We start from the raw sequence: 13,981 nt of genomic DNA on the forward strand, positions 1-13,981 counted from the left end.
ATTCAAGTATCATCATTTTCCTGTAGAATGCAAAAGAAATTTTGAAATTATCTCAAAAGTTACCCGAGATACAGCCTTTCGCGATAAGGCACTGTCATGTACATAATCATGTAAAAATAAATCTTTCAATATACCTCAAATGAAACTTATAAGCAATTGAAACAAGTACAACTAGGCATACATGTAGTTTGTAACATATTCATTATACTTGTTTTTACAGAAAACCATTTGATAATAACATAAAAAATCATCATATAACAGGAGTCAGATAATGTCTTTTCTATCCGTTGCCATGGTATCATAAGTGTTCTAATTAAAACTTTGTCTAAGTCTCTCCTGGACATGTTTTCATCTTGAAATATAGGTCGCACATAGGGCCCGAACTGTGGTGTAAAGATATCTGCGTCGTGCAGCAGACATTCCGCCTGGTTGAAAGCTACTTGTGGCAAGTGTCCCCGTTCAAACTGAAAGTTGTTTGAATTTCATGATGGAGAACGTTCCTCGGCTTTATCGCAGCTCTCTTTAACCACCACCATTCCAGGATGATCTCGGCTCATTACGAAAATATTGATACTTCTGAAAGGGGTAAAATATACATGTTAATGTCATTATGAAAATTTGTATGAGATAATGATAACGTATAGAAGCACTTTAAGGATTAAATTTGTTCAATCAAGATGATAAAATGTTATACTTAACATGTATAGTCAAACATATGTTAGATACTTACCTCTGAATAGGAACCACATGACCACATATTTTGTTTCAAATTATCACATTCAAAAGTGCAGTGTGTTTAACCTGTAAAAGAAAGACCACCCGTCAATAAAGACCACAGACCATACCCGATTGATCTTTATATATAAGTTTGACTGTAATGTATGCACTTCATTGTTTATGTTCAAGTATATTTTACAATATCTCTTTACTTAAGCTGACAAAAACGCAAAACTGTACTTTTTACTCTTAAATTACCTTGATGCCTTGGAGCGGTTTGAAGTACGTTTTCAGAAATCCCTTTCCAGTCTCGCCATGTCCATGTAGCGGTAACGGATACACTGGCTTGTAGATGATGATTGATTTACAACTTCTGTAAGTTGGCCAAGAGCATCCGTGTCTGTCCTTCGGTAAAGTTGTTTTATGCGGGCAAGCCAGCATCAACATGCAGCGAGCGTGACCAGGTATATCTGCATCATATACTCAATCTTCTCCTGACGTCCAGAACAGAACACGCCACATTAAATATCCCAGCATATAGTAAGTTTTTATTCTTGTCCTGAAATAGAAATAAATACAGTAAAAAAAATAAAATAGTTGCTGTACTATGTTGAGTTTAATTAGATGTGGTAATTAAATCTTGCAAATTCACATTAAATCATTCAATATTTTGTTCATTATTATGATTAAATATTATGAATATCAGTGTTGTGAAAAAGTGTGATAAGGTTGCCGACTTTAATTATTATTAACCCTGCGCCATCTGCAGGAAAAGTTTTAACAGCCTTTAAAAACATATTTTTGAATCAGATGATAGGCCATTTCAGGTATCAGGTTCCAAGACGCTTGTCACTGACATTGCTTTTTACAACTTTTGAAGCAAAGTGGATTAAAGCAGACGACATTTTTCAGGCAGACAACAATTTTTTCATGTTGAAGATTTATGTTTCAGAATATTTTATGCTAATTGAATTTAAGAACAAAGTTTTGTGATATAAATATCGGGTTGACTTGTAACGTTATTTTCTTTGATAAACTGACTATGAACAACATTGTTCATATAATTAAAACAGTATAAGTGTACGAACCGATAGAAAGTTGCTTATTAAAAGTTATTTATATAATCACCAAAGTTACATTTAAAAGGTATTGAACTAATTTTGTAGCAAAAAAACAGTGTTGTTTTTTTTTTAAACAATTTATGAACACGTGCAATATGCGAATGCATGCACGTTCAACTTTATAACGGGCAATATGAGTGATGAATTATTACAAAAAACGCAATTTTGCTATTAAATAATTTAAGTTAAATAATTTCAATTAAATTTATAAGGCACTTTATGACGAACATACCTGGGGCAATTATCGGCTGCTTCGTGTTAGTGAAATTGATTGGCTTTGCCCTCCGCCATGCGTATGTCCCTTTCCCTATCACCCAAACCTCCACCACGGGTGTACTGACGTAACAGCGTTAGGTCCGTTGAGTTTGAGTTACCATCAGGGGCAAAATAGTCTCATTAGTCGTTTACAAGGAAGTTTTGTAATTGCCGTTGATTGTTTCCGTCATTGCTACACAAAAACAATTGCTTTTTGCGCTAAATGTCATTTAAAATAAGTTGGCCCCATCTGTCTTGGTGGTGTGGTAGCCGATAAATTTTCTGAGCTGAAAATTCAAAGGTGGAAAAATGAAGAATGTCGGCCTGGTCCCCCTGTTCTTCAAAACAGACCTTTTTAGCAATTTGCAAGCATGTGTTGTAGGACTTCTCTTCCTTTTTGTGGGCACGTTGACAATTTGTGGCTCTCTAAGATTTGCGGTTGCCCTGCTTTTTCATCCTCGGTTTCTGGAATCCATTTCAACAACTTTTTCTTAATTTTTTTCAACAAAGTTGCACAAAACGTCCGTCTTCGTGGAATTTGCAAATTTTGATGTGTGGTTATAAACATTGCTTCCAGATGTTTGCAGAAAGTTTTATAATGAAACAGCCCTTTTTTTGTTGGTACAGTTCAAGGGCATGATGTTTCGTATTTCTTGTGATTTCAAGTTTTTTGTTAGTAGCACTTGGTAAGTAAAACTGGTGGTATGTTGTCTGAATTTCCACGTGGTGCAGCAGGTTGTGGCTTATAACCTATGTCTTCAGCAGTTTGGGAAAACCATAAATGTCAACCGCATGTTTAATAATCTTCAACTTTAAAAGATTTGACAGGTTTTTTTTCCCTTTGATTGCCGTGGAATTTTTTTGAACCACACATGCTGATCAAACATGTGTTAGGATATTTTGGAGAGCGCTCCGTTGATAATCAAAGACCAACATAAAACACAGGTCCTACACACTGGTTTCCCCACTAATGAAAAGTCATGGTGACCTTTCTGACGTTTCTTCCCGCGCTTTGTCCAATTCATTCTGAGGGCTGTTTACTACAGTTGCCATTATATACAGTTCTTTATCTTGCTTTTTTTCCATTTCCCTAATATTCAATATTGTGATCAAAAATGTCAGAAATAGGTAAACTGTTTAATGCAGTTTTTCTTGCACCCCACAACCCATTCTTATGATAAAGGGTAATTCTGTTCACGTCTTTCGTCATTTTGGGGCAGATCACAATCAACTTCTGCTTTCACCCTCGTTTTCACTAGTAACAGAAGCCCCTGTTTGTGTTCATGTCTTGGAAGCGTGTCTAATGTTTAATCTTGGACCCGCTGATTCAAATATCTAACTCGGGATCATCTTCGTCCGAGTCTAAACACAGGGTAGATACATCAACCTCCTCCTGCGATCCCCAGGGTGTCGAAACGGGCGTCACACCAAAATGCTCGGAAAGCAAAACTCTCCAAATCCTGTAAAATAAAATAAATCCGGTGAAGTACTGACAATTATGGGCAAAACATACAGCTTCTGCGCTAATTAATGGGCTAATATAAAATAAAAATATTTTCAGTCACTGGAAGAATACAAATTTTCCTTTAATATACAAATGCTTGTCCACAAAAAAATCATACACCAGACTGCATTTTATTTTGACTGAATCCAATTAAAGGTTAATTTTGCTTGATAAAAAAAATTTTTAATTTAACACAGAATTCTACATAGCAGTTTATAAAAATATGATTGTTTAAAAAAAAAAAAAAAAAAAAAAAAAAAAGTTCGCGCTTCAGGATCGAACCAGCAAAACACTGACTACGAGTTATTGACACTAACCCCTCGGCCATCACAGGCATTCGTTTCAGTACTGTATAAATTAAGTGATTTAACCTTAATCGCTCAGATTTTAGGATCAATAGCATACCCATTTCCGAACCAAAACCAACTAAATTTTTCTGAAGTTTTAATAAAACTTATCTTCGTTGAAATATATTGACATTATTAAAAAAAATAATAGAGATCTAGATCTACTGAGTCCTTAATAATTTTTTAAATATTGATTCGATGTCATTCTGGTAGTTGGTGGGGTACACAGAAATGTTCTTCAAAATTTAGTGAATTAGATCTACATTAATTTTATCTGAAAAACAATCTTAACGAGTGTGTCAAGAAATATATGAGAGCGAAATCAACCGACTCTTTGCAAGTTTATTACTGTGTTAATGCTCGGTATAAGTTACAACAATCACGCTATATTATTTTTGTTTTACGCGCCATATTTTCCTGATTCACTCTTGCGTAAAATACATCTATACTGTATGGGAACAATTGAACAATTAATGTGCGGCATACCTAGTTCAGAGTTGATAAAATATATAAATACAACATACTCTATATCGTTATCCATTTTAATATCCAGAAAATGTCAAATTTATCAATGTAAACACTGATACATAAAGGTCACTGAACTCACATGTGCTTTCAAGTATGACGTCATATTTATCGGGAAATTCCCAACGTCATAATCGATGTCATTTTGGCAGGTTTTCCTGGAGAACGGCTCATATAAATAAAGCCTTATGTCTTCAGTTGTTGTGTTAATAATAACCAGTACTCGGCGTGGGATATAAATTCAACGAATTTGCTTGTTGCCATTTCTAATGCAAACTATATATAAATACTGCTAGATTATGCGGGGAATCGGTGGTTCTACATAATTAATAGGTGCTTGCTCATGCCTGAAATAATACATAGAGGGGCAACTGAGGTCTTCCTCCACCAAAAAGGTAGGAAAGTCACCAAATTACCTTAACAGTTTCGCTGCTTCTTAAAACCAAACAAAATTGATGTACAATAATTTTCTAACCCAATGTAAGAAATGCATCTGCACAAGTTTGTTGCAACTTGGCAGTGTGATAGCACATTTGTTGTTTGCCAAAACTGTGTCATCTTTATAGGATTTAACAGCACCTGGAAATCAAACTATCCATAAACTTCTGTTTACACCTGCAAACTTTCTCTGGTATATTATAAACTTTGCATTTTTCAAGGCTACACACCTGGAAATACAATCTGACATTGAAATTGTGAGTTTTTTAAAGCAAAAGGGGCAGGAGATTAAGTTCTGTACAGTAAGAGTTGAAGTTTTCTTGGAATTATGGAAGAAAATACACAAAATATGAGGTTTGGGCTATTTTTTATTATTTTGATAATTAATTATATTTAGATATTAATTTATTGTCTCCTTGTATTGAAGGTTTTTGAAGTTCTGTTTGGCTCTGTTGTATAAAAAGACATAATGAACTCTTTGAATGCTTTAGCAATAGAAATAGACCTATTTCACCTATTCCACATATTCTGCTGTCTGGTCTGGGTCTATACCATATTAAACCATAATAAATTTTGTCACCTTAGTGCAATAACTGGTTAACTCCAATTAGATTTAGAAGGACTTAACCCATTGTTGCATTAAGGTGACACATTACCATCTAAGCACTTAGACAAGGATAATAATGACAGTGCAGAGAAAACTAGGTAACTTGCCAATAAAGTGCAACAACTGATGCCCCAAATTAAACACACTCCCAATGTATTTTTCATTATCTCTTTTTTAATTACAATGTATCTGTGAAAAATCAGTTCCATGCATTAAAGACAGAATATTACTCAATTTAAATTGATAATTATGGATTAACTTAATTAAACATGTTCTCAAGAAAGAAATTTTCTGTTTGAAAAATTTATTCTATCTTGTAATTAAAGGTTAAGGTCCCATTAAATCTTGCGTAAAATTTGTTTATAATGTAAAAAAAAGTTTAATTGTTTTACTAACAAAGGATATTGTCCTCGATTCTGATGAAATATTTAGAAACAATTTAAATTAAAGGGACTAATTCTCAAAGTTGCCAATTAAATGTTCAACGTTTCTGATGTGTTAAATGCAATAAGAATATTAGGATAGAAAACCATGCTTTCCTTTGCATAAAACTATGTTAAAAAAATTTATATTTTTATGCTTTATGATACAGTATTAATGCATGCAGTAAAGTATTCTGCTCTTGTATCAGAGAATCTGTAGATTCCCTCGGGATATTCTATCACTGATCTAATACTTTGCAGATACATACTAAATCATAATTTGCAAAATCTATACAACAGTATAAGTTGTACCATACAAATCAATGACTGTTCTAATGGGTAGCATATTTTCATGTGAAATTTAAGTCAATATAATTATAGCATCATTGATGAGTGCTTCTCATGTCACCTCATTGTTCTAAGTAAGGTAAGGTAAAGTAAGGTAAGGTAAAGTTACTTAATATAAGGTATGTCAAGTAAAGTATATAAAGTTAAGTAGGTAAAGTTAAGTAGGTAAAGTACGTAAAGTAAAGTAAGTAAGTAAAGTAAAGTAAGTAAGTAAAGTATGTAAAGTAAAGTAAGTTAAGTAGGTAATGTAAAGTAAGTAAAGTAAAGTAAAGTAATTTTGTAAGTAAGTAAAAGTCTTTATTTACTAAGGCTACACATTTGGTTACCCAATCTTCAATGTAGGCCTCAAAAACATAATTTACAAAATATACAAGTAACATAATTTACATCATGGTTATACATACAGTGAAATTTTCAAAATACATACAAAATATAATATATTACTTATAATACAAAAAAAAGGGAAAAAAAGTCAAAGGTTAGAGCTTAATGGTAAGTTGGGGTAAGTAATATAGCAGTGTTTCCTTTATATAATTCTTCTTCATTCCCCTTGGTGACAATTTGAATCTACCCATGTGACTAGTGCAAACCTGAAGATCAGTCGTAACATCCATACTATCTGCACTGTTGGCTATTTAGTCAGTACATATTTTGAAATTTTTCCCCAAAAAGTTATGAATGGTTTTGTCCTGACTGAAACAATTCTCCACAAAAAACTGGCATGTTAATGGCTACATTGCCATTTTTGCTATGAGTACAGATATATATCTTTTCCATTTCTTCTCTAAAGTCTTTGTAATTATGAGAAGGTATATACTGAAAGTCTCTGGAGAATAGGGGATTTGATTAGGATCAGTGAATCAGTACAATGAACTTTGTTCTACTAAACTCGACCAAATTATGGTCAACACTGTGATGAGTATATCATATTCATTAGTTAATCAGATAATGTTCCTGATGGGCAGTTGCATCGTCGGATACCCACGATTGATAAACATGTCACATAACATGCAATCAACCGTGGGTAAAATGAATCGATTTGCGTCGATATACAGCAACAGGTGCGTAAAATATCTACCAATGACATCGCGTTTAACAAATCTATATTCTTCAGCAGCGGAGGTAAAAAACAATAAGAAACAAAATGGCAGCGCCCACGGTTAAATACTGTTGCACGTGTTTTGCTAAATCAATGTCAAAAAAACTATCGCCAAATCAGTTCTTCTGCAAGCAGATATCAATCAGAAAGGAAAACATCACGCTGTAAAAGTAAATCTATAACTTTCTTGCTGAAATCGTTTAATTTTTCGATGTTGAACTTTTCACGTCGTCTATGGTTGTCGCAATATTGTTTGTAATACCGAACGTCGTACAGAACGAGCGTTTTGATTGGTTTTAATCGCCTCATGAAATCGTGAGGCAGCCAATGAAATAGTTGCCTTTGACACACCCCTAATCGACTGAATATCGGCAAAAAATCCCACGTTAGATAAATGTTAATGGTTCGGCCGTGGGTATCCGACGATGGGGCAGTTGTTGTTAACTCACTTTGCAAAGTATGCCATAGCAAGCTGTAAGGGTCGTACACCTTTTGCTATGTGCTTATTCATTTCTTTTCAGTTATATTTACAATATAATATTGTTTCTTTTACTTAAAGCAACACACCGCCAGATTCATGCTAATTTTCATGAAATTTTTTGAAATGTAAAATATTGTTCATTGAACAAAGAGAATAATTTTCATGTTGCAAGCAGCACTTACAAGTAATTTATACACAAGGGATCAAAATATGCAAAAATAGCCCTTACTGCGTTAGTAACATAGTAGAAATATGGTGAAAAATACTGCAAAATCAATCATAAATTGCAGATAACATGTGGAAATTAATACTTTTATCTTATATTTATTTACTTTTCTTAACATCTCATTACTATATTCTCAAGTTTGATTTTCTTGATCTTGAGGCATGCAGCATTAACATATTGCTTGATTCTGGCATATATTGCACAGAGTCAATGTTTCAATCGCACAATTTCTGCATTATTTTCAAATTCCTGCATTACAGATAAATACAAGATGCATTTGAGCATAATTGATCATTGGTAAATCATTATTATCAAGTGAACAGTTCTAAACTGCTTTGTTTGTTGTTTGTCAATTGCTTGACATATTTATGTCTTTTCATGTCCTATTTATCAGTTTTCCTGTCTTACAAAAGCTGACAAATGTTTATTTTTTGGATTCCAGAAGATTGTGCAGTTTTTTAACCTCCTGTCTGGTAATTGTTAATCCTATAATGCTTTTCTTTCAAAAATGGCTGACATATTACTTCCTGTTAGATCCTGTTAGTGCGCATTTCTGTCAAAAGGTGACAAAACTTTTTGTTTTGTTTGCTTTTGTTATTTGTCATTTTAAGAGGATTTTCCTCTGACATAATGTTTGAGTATGCTGTTGAATGAAATTGATTTATTCAAGAAGACAATAATACTTTCCTTGCTGCTTAAAACCTTTTGAGTTCATATTGCTGTTCAATTGCTTGACACATTGGGCGAGAATATCAATCTACAGAGCATTATAATAACAGACCTTGGTTACCGAGCTTTGCAATTACAGACCTTGGTTACAGAGAATTGCGATAACCAAGCTTTGCAATTACAGACTTTGGTTATAGGACATTGTCATTATAAAAGTTTGTTACAGATCATTGCGATTACAGACCTTGGTTACAGAGAATTGCGATAACCAAGCTTTGCAATTACAGACTTTGGTTATAGGACATTGTCATTATAAAAGTTTGTTACAGATCATTGCGATTACAGACTTTGGTTATAGGACATTGTCATTATAAAAGTTTGTTACAGAGCATTGCGATTACAGACTTTGGTTACAGAGCATTGTGATTACAGCGCTTTGCAATCAAAGGATTTGGTTATGGGGCATTGTCATTATAGACCTTGGTTACAGAGCAATGTGGTAACAGACTTTAGTTACAGAGCATTACATTTATATTACTTGGTTTATAAAGCATTACAATGAAAGACATTGGTTCCAGAGCGATGCTATTATTGCAGACCTTGATTACAGAGTATTGTGATTACAGCTTTGGTTACAATCATAGGCATGGAATGATTTTCTTTAAGGATATATTAAGTTTGTTTGTGATTGCATTCAGAGATTGACATTTGTGATATTTTTACTGTAACATATGCTAGGGATTAAAACTAAAAAAGTGAGATGAAAAATCATATTATAACAGTATCACTTACAATTCTTATAAAAAGTTCATGCACATGCTTTTTGATATCAAGCTATTTATGCCATTATATGTCCAGTGGAGAGTGGTTTAGGTTGTTGACTTCAAATCACTTGCCCCCTCACTCCTGTGGGTTCCAATCTTGCCAGGAACTTTGGATTCTTTCATGTCAGCAAGCTAATAGAAGATCATTGGTAAATTTACTCAGGTGCCCTGTTGTGCTTGTTATAATGTGTAGAAAGGTCTTCCTCAACCAGTAAAGCTGGAAAATTATCATATGACCATTACAGTGTTCCTGAAATTTCAAATCAACATGACAATGAAATGAGAATAATGCAACTTTAAATGCTTAATAATTTCTAATTAATGGTTCAATTTCTGACTCTGGTTGTCAATTTGATAAAATTCTTGCCCATTGATTAGATATCCACACAACCACATCAATAAAGTGGAATGCCCTGATTACCATAAAAAAAATGTTATACTTTTCTATCTTAAGTGTAGGGTCTTCAGAATTAATGAGTTCATAGTTTTATTTCATGACAATCTGATTATGGCTTCAAACAGGAAACAGAATACATCTCAATGTTTCAAATTAGAGAGAAAACTTATTGTGATTGCAGTATAGGGTTGATCCAAGTTTCACTAATCTCATTGTTGTACATTCAATGATTTTTCCTGAGATCTGAGAAGCTAGGCTTCTTTAAAGGGGATTGACTGGTTGTCTCTTGTATATTGTTGTAATCTTGAATTGTTCTTTTGTAAAGCACTCTTGCAGGTCAAAGTAAAAGTTCATACAGTCGGCTCTTGTTATCTAGAAATCCTCGGAACTGTCAAAAATAAAATCCAGATAACAAAAAAATCGAGATAAACAAATAAGCCATAATAAGGGTTTAGATTGTTTGTTTGTTTGTTTCATTTTACGCCTTTTTCCAACAGTATTTCAGTCATATAGGTAGGTAGTTTCCTAACCATCGTTCCTGGAGAGTTACACCAGTACTTGACTACCTTCCTCCGCGCTAAACTACCAAATCATCTCTTGGGGAACGAACCCACGCCAGAGAGGTAACAAGATTAGAAGTCATCGACTCTAACCACTCGACCACGGAGGCGGTTAAGCGTTTAGATCAAACAGAAGCTGGTTTTTCTCTACATCAGACATGTACATAACAATGGACTATTCAAAATACAGAGAAGGGCAAGTCTATTTAAGGGGTCTCGGTTAAAACTGCGGGCCTTTCATTTATTCTTTCATACAAATCACATTTAATACAAATCACAATGAATACAAATCACAGTTAACATCTTAAATAACAGATTTTGAAGGAAAAATTTATTTTGGGATTTATTGCTCACAATACTTATACTGAAGTTTATCATATTACAAGTTTCTCCTGGGGGCGAACATTTGAATAATCTTGTCATTGACCCGAGGTAAACCTTCAAATGTCAAAGAAGTCAACCAACTTTTCATATAAATTTGCATCAAATTTAATAATGTTCAGACTTTATTGAGCTGCACTGTAATGATACATATTTAAGTTTCTATTTATGATATTAAGTATGGTAATGTTGTCATCTTATTAAATAAATATTCCAATCTTATTCTGTCTGCAGCCGCATTGAGTGTACAGTAAACTTGAAATGGATCATTGCACTACCATTGACACTGCGGTATACCGTACCCCGGATATTGCTCCATATTGTGAGGACTTTTATCCCATTTCGCGACTTTGAACGGGGAACGAAGGTAAGTTCAGCGGCTATATGGTCCAAACTAACGGCTATTTCATTTATCTCAACGGGTTTTATATATCTAGAGGTATTTTTGTAGCTATAAAAGACATAAAAGTATTACAGGTATTTGTAAAATTGATTAAACTGCCCCTAAAGGATCCGCTGCTCACTAGAAAATACTGACCGCGATACTGTAAAATCGTTAGAAATTATTATATTACCAATATAAAAAAAATTGAATCGAGCAAATTTTTTATTCACAATCCAAGTATGCTTTGTCCAAATTTCAGGCAAAAAGTGTGAAAGTACAAAAAGATACAGGCCAAAAAAGATACAAGAAAGTGTACCGAGTATTTATTTTATGTGTACAGAGTATTGCAAGATAGCCCAACTTTAGTGTACAGTGTATTGCAAAACAGAATGAACACATTAGTAGGGAAAATTGATATTTTTGTCTAATTTTTACGTCTGTTTATCGATTCCATTTTATTTTGCTAATAATGAACTGTTTATATGATATTTATTCAAATATTGCAGATTCAACAATGAATTTTCAGTGTTATTACTGTTCTTTTTCTACGGGCAAATACAGAGATTTTATTTCCCATTTGAGTGAAAATCACACTATGGATGAAATAAAGTCGATATGTGTGCAGGGTTGGAAGCAGGATCGGGAGCAGGATAGAACCATCAAAATTGACGATAGAAATCTTTAAATACATGTCTCAAGAAACTGTGATCAAGGAGACCCATCTCTGAAAAAAACATATTTAGATGACATTAATAATAGGTTTTTACAGGGCAAGATTGCCTTAAGAAACATATCGACACACTTAGTAAAATATTGGCCCTAGGGCTTATGCCGTCTCAGCATGCCGGTATCGTCTTAACCTTTTACTGCATGAGTATATTGCGAAAAAGGGCTGTTTTCATTGAATTAAGCCTCCTGTTACAAGTTCAAACTGGGCACAAATGTTGGCTTGACCATAGCCTGTTAATGCTTGACCATAGCCTGTTAATGCTTTTAAATTTCCAGTTACCATGGCAAAGGGGAACGTCTCAAATTTGATAAAAATCTCTTTTTTGCATTGTTTATCCCATCAAAACTGATTTCAAGGTGCAGCAAGTCTAAGGCTTTTCGGCGTTGATTACACGGTACCTTTAAATCGACCTGAGGCCATTTTAGCCCCCCACAAGTCCCAAATCTTCTTGGCGATTAGAGGGGCTACTGTCCCACTTAAAACCCTCAAACAGAAGGGGGCACATCCCCCCTGTGGCATCCCTTGATGTACCTTTTTAATGGGGGTGGCGCCTAAAAAGTGATCACTCTTTTAAACAACATTTCTCAAACGAAAAAACAGTGTTTGGGGCCTAAATAGCGCATGTTTTACACTATTTGAGGCCTCAAAAGGGGTGGGTTGTAAAGCCTTCAAAACACGCCTTTGTGAGGTAAAAGATTATAAGGAACATAACCTTTTTATTGCATCTGCTGCCCATAATCTTACCAAAATCCATTATTCGGTTTTTGAGCTGTCATACGGTAACTCATTACTAATGACCTAACAAATTTCACGTGCAGACGGTCTGCCGTTGCTAGACTGCAGGTGCAAAATGACCGAAAGTTACCTTTATATGGATTTTTGGCATAGTAGGAAGTCGTTTGATATTAGATATTGGCACACTTGCTCAAAACCGTCTAATATTGACAATCTTGAGGCAGCATTAATGCACTTTGGATGCATTTTTTACTATTTAAAGTAAGATATGCAATAATTACTAACAAATTCTGGAAAGGTTGATCCTTCGATAGCAACAAGAACTTTGTAAACACAGAAAATTGCTGAGTTCGTTCGACTGAGATTTTTCATGAGCAGGAATGAAAATTTGGATTATTCGCAGATGTTTCCAGTAAAGTACCTCCGAACTTTGCATATTCTGCACATATAGTGTAAATAAGTATACACAATAAGAAATATTTAAGATTAAATGTGGTAAATACTCTGTGTTTACTCCTTGCATATACTCTATATTGATGACCAATACTCGTTACACTAAAAAGCAATACTCGTGACACCGGCGGGCAATTCCAACGCAATAATCGGTACACTGACATGTGTAATTATTCTCAAAATGCACTGTCATATGAGGTTCTATTGTTTATTGAACATTTACAACATCAACATTATCATCATTATCACATTTCACTCGATTCAAGTTTTTCTTTTAAGGAAGTATATGCACAAAAACATCAAATTTTACTGTTCCGAGCTCATTAATCACGTGAGCAAAGAGACGAATTTTACCTCCTAATTACATTTTAAAGCTATTTCACAACATTTTTGGGTTTTCAGTAACTAGAGAAATTATCGAAGTATTTGTTTTTCTATAAAATTTATATCATACCAATTCAAAATGACTAAATATCGTCACTGAACTTACCTTCTTTCCTCGTTCAAAGTCGCGAAATGGGATGAAAGTCCTCATAATATCGAGCAATATCCGGGGTACGGTATACCGCAGTGATTGAGTGATAACTGAATAAAGGATGCATTGAATTTCAACAGGGAAGTCACTCATTGTGTTTTACAAAATATACCATAAATAATTTAGAGATGAAAAATTATAGATTTAAAAAAAAAATGAATAAAAATTGTACATTATCATTGATTTTTGTCAAAATATTGCAAACATAATAATTTTAAAAAC

The 13,981-nt window shown here is 33.9% G+C and overlaps 1 protein-coding gene across 2 annotated transcripts in view; it reads left to right on the forward strand.

The window, feature by feature from the left end:
* Window positions 1–13,981, forward strand: part of LOC132737636 (uncharacterized) — a 151,478-nt gene that overhangs the window by 49,881 nt on the left and 87,616 nt on the right. The window lies entirely within an intron of this gene.

Source organism: Ruditapes philippinarum, unplaced genomic scaffold (assembly GCF_026571515.1).
Source record: "Ruditapes philippinarum isolate M1 unplaced genomic scaffold, ASM2657151v2 ctg2063_1_1_1_1, whole genome shotgun sequence".
NCBI classification, from domain to species: Eukaryota; Metazoa; Mollusca; class Bivalvia; order Venerida; family Veneridae; genus Ruditapes; species Ruditapes philippinarum.